The sequence below is a fragment of the Thermobia domestica genome, chromosome 16, assembly GCF_964235325.1.
Source record: "Thermobia domestica chromosome 16, izTheDome1.hap1.1, whole genome shotgun sequence".
NCBI classification, from domain to species: Eukaryota; Metazoa; Arthropoda; class Insecta; order Zygentoma; family Lepismatidae; genus Thermobia; species Thermobia domestica.
In genome coordinates, this window is record NC_137469.1 from 67,595,765 (window position 1) to 67,609,133 (window position 13,369).

At 36.1% G+C, this 13,369-nt stretch overlaps 1 protein-coding gene across 1 annotated transcript in view; it reads left to right on the top strand.

Moving 5' to 3' along the window:
* Window positions 1-13,369, top strand: part of LOC145672492 (atrial natriuretic peptide receptor 1) — a 177,352-nt gene that overhangs the window by 124,174 nt on the left and 39,809 nt on the right. The gene's annotated exons all lie outside the window — the stretch shown is intronic.

Below are 13,369 nucleotides of genomic sequence, written 5' to 3' on the forward strand. Positions count from 1 at the left end.
CTGAATTACCGAAAATACTCAAAAATGTATTCTCTTATTTTTAAGTAAGAGTTTAAATACCAAGTTTCACATCTTTAACTTAAGTGAATTCTCACATGGGCAATTTCTCGATAAAGAAATTAAATTTTGGATATTACAGAAATGAGTCTCCTTTCTCGCTTATGGGTGAAAGTTTCAAAAATGCTGAGACACTTGTTCCGTTATTTTTAATGAAGAGTTTGTATGTCGAATTTCACATCTACAACTTCAACAAAATCCTCATATTCGGCACTTTCTGATTAAACAAAGAGTAGTTTGAGTATTTTAGAAATGTCCCTCTTTCCTCCCTAAGAAGCGGAATTTTCGAAATTCGCTGAAATACTCTTCCCGTTAACTTTATCGAAGAGTTTATATATGCCGAGTTTAATCTATCTAACTTCAGGGACTTGTGAAGTTCACTATTCTTGGTAAAAAAAATTTTAAACCTCTTAGGATACGTATATGCAAAAGTACTTCCTTATCCTTCGCTTTGCCTACAATAGTACACTGTAAAAAAGAAATGAGGTGTTGAAACAATACAAAATGACTACCACTTTAGCGTGTTACTTGTGTGTTAATTCAACACCAAGATTTTTTTTTTTTTTTTTTTGTTTAATGCTAGCCCTTGGGCTAGCTACCCTGTAGAGTGCTACACCCTCTTTTAGGAAAGGGTTGTAAAGGAAATGAAGGAAATTAAGGTGATAGGCGTTGGGCTAAGAGTTTTTCTTTATTTATCACTTTATATGCTAGGTCATTACAGTCTTTGCGACTATAATCATTTTATAGGTGAGGTAATTAACAGATATACATAGTTACAAATAGAATAATTACAGTTACAAAACTATATGATACAAAACAATATTTAGAAAGGAATTTAAGTCTATATAAATGAGTATGATGTATGAAATGAGGTGCGATGCACGCCACAACACATAAGTACTGTTAATAAAGACAAATGCGGGTATCTTCTGCCTAGGGGCGACGCTAGGCCAATGTAGACAGAGGAGGCCCTGTTAGATGACAGAGGGGTTGCTGTGCTTGATATGAGGGTAGATATGCGGTAGATGGACATGGAGGTGGTGATCTTGCACAAGTGCGAAGTCTGGATGATTATGCGGTAAGGTATAGCAATAGAGTGTGAAAAGTAAATTAAGAGGGAGATGGTAATATCTAGGCCGAACAGATGATAGAGCGAGGTAATGCATGGTTTCGAAAAGCAATGGTTGTTCTTGCGAACGGCAATGGCTGGAAGCGAACGGTGATGAAGTTTCGGCGGAGAGATTCAATGTGATAAAGCAAGGTAGGAAAAGTTACGACGCGGTTTTCACCCTATGTTTATTAGAACTTTTTTGTGTGTTTTACTCTCAGGAATCACCCCTCTGCTTTTGTACAACGAATTTAGCGCCATACTGTATATAGTTATTAAGGAAAGTACTTTAGATATTATCATAGTTTAGCTGGTATGTCTAAAATGTGCAATTTTAATATTATTATACACATCAGATAATTAAATATACTCACAAGTGAACCAACAATTGTAAATTATTAGTTGTCAGTACCATTTTTTTCTACGCGTTCGTTATTACGACTTCGGGAGTTCAGAATATTTTTAGAGATGCAAAAGTGGGCGCTTTATGCCCATGCTTCAATATATTGTTATAACATGCAGGAGAGAGGAGAATTGCCTGGGATCAGTATGACCACCGCTAGTATTTTCATTAGGTCTAATGTGCTCATCAACTAATCTAGTACTTTTCTCCTCCTCTTCTTTTCTTATAAATACATTTGGGAGAGAAAAAAGAATCTCATGAAAATTTGGCAATTACAAAAATTTCACTGTTCCTGGTCATATTTTTCTCTGTTCTTTTTCAACAGTAGTATTTACAAGAGCGGAAGTGGGACATAAGTGTCATCCGGTCGCCTCCTCCAACTAATAAATGACTACAGTAAACAATATTACATATTTGGTGATCCGTTTAAACAGTAGACTCTTAAGGAATTAAAAGTCAATTTTCTCAATAAGCCCATTTTATGATATTTCTTGTTTTTTTTTTCGACATCCTCTATATGTTTCATACTTGTGTTACTTTAGTGGTTTTACAGTGAGTTCTATTACGATAATTAAACAATTATTTCGCCAGGATTTTTAGTTTGGGGGTATATTAGCAAGTGACCCCCACATTAAAATCAAAATTGGAGGGCGTAAGTGGGAAGTTCTTTCAAGAATGTGGGGGTCACTCTCCCACCCACAGGGGAGGGGGAGCTGCCGGAGACCTTCTAATAAGATATTAATATCGTAAAATGTCATAACTAGAGTGAAACGTTAGCAGATACACTTTTAGGACTTTTCCCCCAGATTTAGTACTAGTTTTCTGCATAAGTTAGTACGAAATATTTTTGCTAGGTGGTCACACTGCCTGGAATAAAGATGCATTTAATGACTTGTGGGGAAAATAAAGACTGTAAAAACCGTGGGAAATTTAGAAGTGAAGAAAGATGTCGTTATTAAGAAATTCTTAAATAGGTCACATACGAAAGAAATTACCATTATTTGTTTATTTAATGGAGGCAAATATATAAAGGTGTTTCAATTAGGTGAATTCTAGATTTACTAAAAATAAATATCTGAAACTGCATCATGTTTGACAGACATCAGACTAACATTCGACTAAGGAACTATTGCGATCCAAACATGCATTCCTAAATGACACCAAATCGTCCATGCCCTTTGCAAAGAAATAATTGCTTCCTCCAGGTTGCAATTATTGTTGCTCCAGGTTCCCTAACCAGTAAGCATACCCTGTTGTGCATCTTGCAGTGTATTGAAACGCCGCCCACAAAGGTGTTTGTTTAAAGTCCAAACAAATGGTAGTTGGAAGGGGATAAACCGGGACTATACGGAGTATAGTCAAGAATTTTCCAGTTGAAACTCATATCTGTACAGGTCCGATGGTTTGCATGTGGTCGTGCGGTATCATGCTATCATACATTTATGACACCCCGTCTCGTAGTACCTCTTTTCGTTTCTGACGTATAAGTGTTTTCAGCCTGTCCATGGTTTGCAAGTATGTCTCCCGCAATTATGTACCCTGACGGTCCCAAAACACAGTAGCCATTGTTTTCTTGGCATATATGTGGTCTTGAATTTCTTCATCGAGGGTGACGGATGTTTCCATGTCATACTCTGGTGTTTTGATTTAGGTGACCACAGGCGGAGGGGTATTGGTGTTTAATCACCCGTTATGATGCGATGAAGAAATGAATTTCCTTCGTGGGCGTATCGTGTGAGATGGACCAGGAAAATCTCCATTCGAAGTTGTTTTTGGTTCTCACTCAGATATTTTGGCACTCAGCACGTACACACTTTCCTTAAGCCAAGTGGATCATGGTTGATATTCCTCACTCTTCTGCCTTCACGATTCATCGCATCGACATCACACACATTCCTGTCGGTGACGAACGTTGCTGGTCTGCCACTTGTTTCATCATCTCTCACAGCCCTCCTATCACTTGTGAATGTGCTGCACCACAAATACAGTAATCTGCAACATAATACCCTCTCCATAGACCTTCACCAATTCTCGATGAATGTCAGATGGTTTGTACAATTATGAATGATTAGATTTCTCCCTGAAGGTTTAGTAACAATGCACTGCGAGCTTATTGCTGATGACTAGACTTCGGATTTTTGCATATTTGCATGTTTTATTCCTGATGTGATATTGATATGCTTTTTAAACAGAAATTCGTTTCAGCTGTTTTGCGTTAAAATAGCAGAGTTTTATAGTGCATATATTTGCATATTTCGGAGGTTAGTGCATGTTTATATCGTTCTTGCATATAAATACATATTTAAAGGAACGACCAAATTGATAATTTTTAACGACCAATAACTTTCCTCAAAAATGGAATTTCAAGTTTCTAGTATAAATAGACACAAGTTCTTTAAGTGGTTCATTGTTGTCGGTTTAGAATATCTTCCAAAGTCTGTGAAAGAAAAATAAGAAAAGGGTGAGTGATTCATCCTCCACAGAATTTATTCTTCATGGTACAAAAATGTTCAAAAATTCGACACAATTCTGAACTAATTAAAATTCGAATTTGAAGATGTCGCCGTATAGATGATCGAAGTAGCCGAAATTTTGAAATGGTCCTCCCTCGTGTTTTGAGTGGTACACATTTTTTTCTTGTATGGACAAAAATTGGACAAAATTCTGAACAAGTTAAAATTCGAATTTAAAGATGTCGCACTACAGGTGTTCGAAGTGGCCAAATTTTGAAATGACTCTCCCTAGTTTATTTGAATTGTACAAAATGTTCTCTTGGGTGGACAAAAATGGATAAAAAATGGACAAAATGCTGGGCTAGTTAAAATTCGGATTTGAAGACGTCGCACTACAGATGATCGAGGTGGCCAAATTTTGAAACGGTCCTCCCTCGTTTATTTGAATGGTACAAAGTTTTTTTGGGGGGAGTGGACAAAAATTGAACAAAATTCTGACCTACTGTAGTTAAAATTCAAATTTGAAGATGCCACACTACAGGTGATCGAAGTGACAAAGCTCAATTGGCGCGAGTTGGGATTAAACAAGAGACCCCGTGCACCAGAGGTGAATACTCTACCACTGAGCCACCGTGGTCCCTTTTGTTAATTTGAATAGTACATATTTTTTTTCTTGGTTGGACAAAAATTGGACAAACATGTCACACTACAACTAAATGGGCCCGAATAATCTTCTAGAAGTTATCTTCTGAAACAATGGATTGAAGTTGAGAGACATTAACAATTCAAGAAGTAAATATATTTTACAAAGTGTATGCTAAACAAGTAATATTTTCAAAGTAAGTAAGCTTGTTTAAAGAAAAGGACAACAGCAAAAGCTCAAACTTCAGAAGCGCTTAATTTTTTGGCCTTCTTATATTCTTATGGCAGTTTCAAGTCTGGTAAGGAGTTTATACAACCATGAAACAAGCAAGATTTGGCTTTTTTTCATTCTCGACAGAGTTTATTCCAAAGAAACCGTTCAAGAACGTATTTCGGGAAGAAATGAACAACCTTTTTGAAAACGAGCTCTTCAATTAATTAAAGTATTTGATTTATAAAATCTAAAACTTGTTACAGCAGTTACTTTCTGAGATAAGTTCTCAAGTTTTCCTTTAAGGAGTTTAGGAGACTATTAAAATAAAAGCTTGTGTTGCTTTGATACGCCTTAAAACGTATCAATAACTTTAGCTTCTTCACATTTATGCTCCATGCCTCGCTCAAATCAGTTTATTCTATTCAAAGTATCAATATTATACATTGTAAATTATTGCTGTTTGAAACGGACAATGTTACGCTAGAAGAAAATATTGGATTTACACATAATTGACTACAAAAAGTAATTTCAAATGATTTATTTTCTTTTAAACAATTAGGTTTTCGAATACAGGCTTTTAATGCAGTAAAAACTGCCTTCAACAGGCCCCGTATTTAACGGAAATTTACCTTAAATGGAAATATTTCACGGTCCCATGAATTTAAAGGTAAAAAATAATGGCTATATTATCTTGATTAGACGGAACCTGTGCTGCTAACAACCGATGTTAAAATATACTTTTTAACGTAAATTTTCAAGTTCCCTAATGCAGCGTTTAGGAAAATTTTAGACATTTTTGTGAGAAGTTAGGTATATGAACTACGTTGTCCGTAAAAGTCTTCGTTTACTTGTTACTCTACACATTTAACCTTTAGTCCACCGCCAAGTAAGGCCCTAGATACCGTGCGAAATTTTGAACGAAGTGCAATTTTAATAGAAAATTCCAAACACCAATAATTCGTTCTCTAGATGGTTTAGATACATGGAACAAGGAGCATAATATACACAATAGATCAAAAGGGAGACTAAAGTAGAGGGAGGAGCGCTGAAAAGGGCATATCATCTACTTTTTGTCTTGACTTTTGAAGCCGTATGTAGTTTTTTTTTTTTTTTTTTTTTTTGTTCGCTGTAAGTTTTATATGTATTAATTCGTAGTATAAATAAATATTGTAATTGAATACGGTAGGCCTATGTACAAGATTTTATTTTATCTCACTACGTCCATTAAATGTATGTACACTCATGTCCAAAATGATTGTCGCATATCTATAGCTGTCTTCTTGTAAGAATATAATTTGATAATTATTTTGCAGGGTACTTTTAATACTGATACTATGTGTGTAATCGGGAAATGTATATTTGTGGTAAATTTCATAGAAAAAGAATTATAAATACGAAAACAAGAATTAATAAAACAAAATGTTGCTAGATCGGCAAGAAAGTTTTATTTTCGTTTTATTGTTCTTATTAACTGCTCTTTTGACATGAAATTTGCCACATACATGTCTTTGTCGATTATACACATAGGAACATTATAAGAAATACCGGACGAATACGTTATCAAATTATATTCCTACAACAACATATTTATAGACATGCGACAATAATTTTGGACATGAGTGTACCTTATTTATTTTTCTCATAGATCTATCTTCCTTAACTTTAAAACCTTTAACGGAAATTTTTGCGAGTCCTGTTCAATTTCGCTAGGCAGGTTTTATTATGTGCTTATACCAGAAATGTTTATTTGTTTCTCTGAGTATATTTATCCTTTATTCACAGATGCTTGGCGTATTCTTTTTTTATTTGTAAATTTATATATATGGGATGTATTTTGATTTTCACATACTGACTGTGAGCTGTTTGAACTCAAAGAAACCAAATGTATTCAAGAAGCCTTGGACGCTTGCGGAGCTAAAAACATTAAAAGCGACCTTGCATTTATCAATTTCAGTTCAATTTCAAAGATCATAACGAGATTAGAAAAGCGATGATTAGGACTTTGTAGTGCATTTGAGCTGTTTGATTCAATAACGAAACAGACGCCACCAAGACCAATCGGACAAGCATTTCTTGGAAACACACGGTGAATAGACGCGAAAAATCCTGGCATAAAATTCTTATCTAATGTAAATAAAGTGTTCCTGGGAACAACGACACACGAATTTCAGATTTATCGACAAGTAACATTGCTTCTTTGAAATACTGTCTCGACCCGTGACACGGAAGGAATATTTTCGATGTACAGTAATGTTTTGACTGATAAATGCAGGGTTTTGCTAGAAAACAGCGAAAATTACACAGTTGTGTATTGTAACATGAATGCATCATATTTATATACCAAGTATATGTAGTTCAAGTAATACAACTTTCTTCTCTGAAGTAATAAAATTTCTCATTTAACTTTAGCTTCTGATTGGTGCATATTATAATTTTTAGTGCATATTTGCATATTTTCAGTGCATATTTTCGTGATTTTTAGCGCATATTTGCATGCATATTTTGCCGTTTTTTAGTGCATATCGATCCGAAGTCTACTGATGACATACGCCAACTCGGGTGACGCGAACTTATAGAAGTGTATTATACCAACAGTATTTTTTTTTTTTCAAATTTTAACTCATATGTGTGCGGTGGCATATTTAAAGGGGGCTTCCGGGCTTAACCCCCCCCCGACATTTTATTTACTATATTAAAGTAAATGAAATATCTTGCAGTATTTTCACATTTCCAGAAATGAAGTTTGCAAAGTCCCCCCCTCGAAACAAAGTCGTAAATACGCCACTGTATGTGTGTTAACCTTTTTTAAAAATTGAAATTGCATACCGAGTTCAATCTTCGTAACATGAGGAGCCCGTGAGATACTCTATATTTGGCATACATTTTAAAACATCTTTCCTCTTTGAGTCCCCTCATCCTCTTTAGGATACACATAAAAAAAATCTAAATATTCAACAGCCTCTTCGATACACTTACTTGAATTTGTTCAGCTGAATGTGTATATCGGACAAACTAACAAATATTGATTTATATGTATAATATTTTATATATCTGGTTGTTGAAATACTCGACATTGCACTAGAAAAATAATGTTTATGCATTATATTTGAAAATAAATTACTGACTGAGTAGAATAACGATTAGCACTGCCTTTGGAGTTGCCTTGTAATAATAATAATAATAATAATAATAATAATAATAATAATAATAATAATAATAATAATAATAATAATAATAATAATAATAATAATAATAATAATAATAATAATAATAAGCAATGAAATCAAATAAATAATGACAACCAACGAATTTGGCGTTGCCCCCGTCAAAAGTATAGAGTAAAATAAATAAGTGCTACCAACGCTTCAATTCCAGGATCATGTGACATTCACGGTCTTACTTGGGCATAAATGCCATTGGGAATATCATCAATCCACTTAGCGACTCCGAAAACTATAGATTCGACTCTAGTCTCGGTTAGTTTGAAAATTTTATTTTTCACTCTATCTCACTGATGAGATCTGAATATGGACTTGAATGGCATTGAACCACCTCTTTCCCTTTGAAACCTCCTCCTCCTCTCCTTCTCCCTTAGGATGTGAACCAAAAGCTTTTATACTATAAGGGGTGTTCTAAAATTGGCGCCCACGAACCACAGAGCATTATTCTACGAGTCAAAATATATATACTTTTCGAGTCCTCGTTTGGAGACACAAATTGCACTATGTGGCAACGTCGCAAATAGAGTACCATAGATTAGATCTACAGATCTATCAAATAGTTATATCGATTCTTTCCAGATGGCAGATAAAGTCGATATTAATTGACACTAGCATCACTTATTAGTGTAGCAATCGATTCAATTGCTTGTTGTATTCATAGAGTAATGCTAATGGCTCCAAGTTAAACTCCGACGTTGCCACATTGTGAAATTTTGATTTGCCACAGCGGCTGAAGGAGGCCCCGGAGGGCATTCCGTCATATAACATTTTCAAGCTGTCTTCAAATAAAAAATTAGGAATTTTTAGAAAACTAAGCATTAATAAGAAAAGCCCCTCCCAAAATACTTTTCTAAATCCGCCACTAATTATGAGTATAAAATAGTCTTCAAGGTTGTATCTGGAAGATTATAGCTGAATATACAAACGAAACTAAATATTTGTTATGCCTGTATTCATAAACTTAAGCTCCTCTTAAATAAAAGTTAGGAATTTTTAGAAAAAACAAACATTATTCAGAAAAAACCCTCCCAAATATTTTTCTAAATCCGATACTGATTATTTCTATCAAATGGTATTCAAGGTTGTGTCCGGAAGATTATTGTTAAATCATTGCACAGCTACAGTATAACGGAAATGTGGAAGTACGCTCTACAAATATATTGAAAAACGTACGCTCTGATGGATATATTGAAAAACAAAAGTTTAATTATGTGCTAGAAGCTACAGTACTAAGCTCTAAGAAGTGAAACACAGATGACTGAAAAGAAATGATCTAGAGAAGAAAAAATGTCGATAATTCAGAAGTTAAAATAAAGTTAAATAGCTTCTAATATTGCCCTCAAATACTACGTACTTTATGTTTAATTCATAAACCATGTGCTCCATCCATCGTGATGGGGAATTCCAGAGCGAAATATCGCATTTATGTCATGGAATCTTATTTAACTTTAGAGTATACTATAAGGAAGCTATTTAAACAGAAAAATCATAAAAATGAAAAAAGCCAAAATTTCCAAAATTCTCGTTTTTTCCCAAAAAGCCGGCTTTTTATGTGCAAAAAACCATCGATTCAAAAACGCCGGCTTTTCTGCATCTCTAATAAAGCCTAACCTGCAGGATCATGCTACTTATATTTTTCTTCTGAATTACATATCATACAACAAAGGATATTACTACATTGTTAATATATTAAAATTCTTTAGGCATTTTTGTCACAAAATACACTGACATCAAATATTGAAACCACAAAGAAGTTAAAAAATAAAAATATTCACCCTTACGAGCCATGCCGCCTTCAGTTCAGCTGAATGAAACTCGTCAAAGTCCACATGGTTTGCTAAATTGCAACGAAGAATCAAATTAAATTCGTAGTGTGGAACTCGCACAATCGATCGTGAAAAAAGTAAAATTCTCGCTTGTATTATGCAGAAAAGCTACCCGCACGATTGTGCGCGTACGGTCGGGAAGGATTAAATGAAGGTAAATCAGCGAATCTGAGAGTTCACGAACGTAAGGAAATTCCATTATCGCATTGGGAAATATGACGTGATTATTTCTTTTTGAAACATTGTATATTTTTTCGTCATATAGCGAGTGCTGTCGAAATCGGTTTTTGAAAAAACCGAAAACCGGTTTTTGAAAAAAGTGAAATTTCATAAAACTGAAATCCGCTTTTGCGGTTTCGGTTTCGAAAACTGCATTTGCGGTTTCGGTTTTCAGAAAACCGGTTTTCTCAAAAACCGAAAACCGCAAATGTCACAAAAGTTCGACAGCAATAATATTAGCAGATTTGTCGAACCGTCAGTTTAGGCATTTGGCATCATTTCTTCGTTGAGATGCCAACAACAGGTTTATAAGACACTGATTCATACAGGTAGCGATACAAATATAAAAGATCTGAGTCTAAGTGGATGAGATTTCAAATTGAATTTCATGAATTGCATGTGTAGTGATCTTAAATAGGGATATACGTACCTTATTCTCTATTTAGCTATGACTTATGCAACCAACGAATTATCCCTTTCGCACAGTGCTGCACATATTACCATAATAGTCTTGGAGCAAATAAAAAAAAAGTTAAAACACACCTAAATCAGTACAATTGTCTCGATTGATAGACAATCGTGATATTTTCGCAATTGTTAAAAGGTGTAATTAAAAACAGCGAACATTGTTTCTGCTTTGAAAAGGACAAACATGGTTTCGCTTATAAAATCGAAAACACTGTTTCGGGCGGCTTTTGCTTTCGAAAAGAGCTTTTCAGAAAATCGGTTTTCTAAAAAACCGAAAACCGCAAATGTTACAAAAATTCGACAGCACTAAGCGATATGCATCTTTTAACAAGCACGCGTAAAGGACGCTATTCTAGAGCTCCCTCGTGGCTATGTGGATAGCATACAGATCTTTGGCACATGAGGCCCGAGCTCGATTCCCGGCGGAAGCTCGTCTTGTCCGGCTCCCACATTAAGCTGTAGATCCACGTCTCATATAGCCCTGCTGCTGCAATATGGACAGTAAACTCAAATCAGTTTAAAAAAAACTAGAGTGTTGTCATAAATGAAGAAAGACCACAATTTACAAACTAGAAAAAAGTTAACTAAGAAAAGTATTTTTTCTGTCGTTGGTGGAAAATTTGTCTCAGAAAATGTGCGAATTCTAATCAATAGTTAGTATACTGAACTATCGTAATAATTCGTTTTCTGAACTCCTCGTTCTGCCCATGCAGTTTGGCAGCACTGAATGATTTCAGCCATGTGAATGTATTGGTGTATGAAAGGAAAATCGTAAATCCAACAGAATTATTAGATAGATGTATGTACTAATAATATACTATAAAGATAACCAGGAAAGTTCTGTCACTTTTTGTCGAAGTCAGTGTTCAATTGGCCCTCACACGTGAGTTGAATGCGAATGGAGATAAGACGAAGGTCAGTTGTTGGTGTGGGTATATCCAACACACTACCTGGTTGTGGCAGTTCAGTTACTCCGTGAACTTGAATAAGGACAGAATAAACATAGGATCACCACAGAGCGTCATAAGAGCGTGAATGTTATATGAGTTCAAACTGGGGTCAAACGCCGCTGCAGTGGAACGGAAGATATGCCAGACCTTTGGCGAGGGTACCGTGACTACGCGGACAGTGCAGTGGTGGTTTAACAAGTTTAAGAACGGTGACGAAACACTCAAAGACGCACGAAGTGCTGGAAGACCAACACAAATACAAAAGATCTTCAGGCAGCAATTGAGAGAAACGGTGGCTAGACATGTAAGGAATTGGTACTACAATTCAGTGTGAGTGGAGAAACCATTCGGCAACACATCCATCAACTTGGGAAGCATTGCAAGTTGAGACGATGGTTCTTATTTGATTTGACTCCGGGCTAGAAGGCAAAAGACACCTGTGTTTCTTTGTGTCTCGTTTAAGGAAGGAGCCATTTCTGAACAGGGTGTTGACATGTGATGAGACGTGGGTCCTGTACGAAGCTCCACGGCGCCGTCACCATTGGTTAGCATCCCATGAACCGGTTCCAAAACAACCGAAACCAACACTTCACCAGAAGAAGGTCCTATTGTCTGTTTGGTGGACTGCTCGCGGCATCGTACATCGGGAACTGCTATTAGCTGGTCAGACCATCAATGCAACTATGTACTGTCACCAATTGAGCCGTGTTCAAGAAAAACTCAAAACTCTGAAGCCAGCATTTCTGAATCACAAAGGGGTCCTCCTGTTACAGGACAACGCTAAGCCCCACGTGGCTAGGATGACCCAGGACACCATTCTATGCCTTGGATGGGAAACACTATTGTATCTGTCATACTCCCCGAACAATGCACCGTCCGATTATTACCTGTTCCATTCCTTCGATAATCACCTTAGAGGACGTCAGTTCAAATCCCTAGTAACGTTGCAAAATGCACTTGGTACCTTCTTCGATTCACGGCCCACCACGTTTTACCGCGATGGAATCCGTGGCCTTCCAGAACGTTGGCAGAATGTTGTTGATGCTGATGGGAACTATATTTGATCTTCCAGGTACGTCTTAGGTGACACACCGATGTTCGAAATTTGGTGGGTGAAGAAGCGACACCACTTTCTTGGTTGCGTTTTTATATATAACACTTTAATACCGCCCAAAAATATATGCTTTTTCTTTGCTTTCAAAATAACTTTCTACTGTTGCCTTGATTTTCTTCTCAGTTTCAAATCTTCGACCTCGTAACTCTTTTTTCAGATTAAAAAACAAGAAATAGTCTCTCGGGGCCAATTCTAGGCTGTAGGGTGAGTGTTCTATCTCTGTAAAATATGTATCTTCCGAGGCTTGGCTCGAAACCCAACACTCCACGGCTGAGTTTCCTACTTCGCTTCTGTAAGATTGCTTCACGAACCTAAACCAATAAATCTGCGTAATGTTGACCATTCATCGTAATTCCCTTTGGCAGATAATCAATCTGCAAGACATCTTCACTATTCCCCCCCACGCACAAAAAACAGTCGCCATGAGCTTCGAGGGCGACTTTTCCACCTTGAATTTTTTTTGGCAGTATTTCTCCTTTTTTCAATTCACTACATAGACTTCTGTTTCGAGTCCGGATCATATTCACTATATTCGTCTCATGCACAGTTACGATTCAGCCGCAAGTTTCATCGAGATTGTCTCCGGCTAATTCCAAAAAAGATTTCTAAGTCTCCAGTTGTCGTTACTTGTCTAGCGGCGTGAGCATTTATGGTACCCAGCGCGTGCTTTTTTTTTTTTTTTTTAATGTTTACA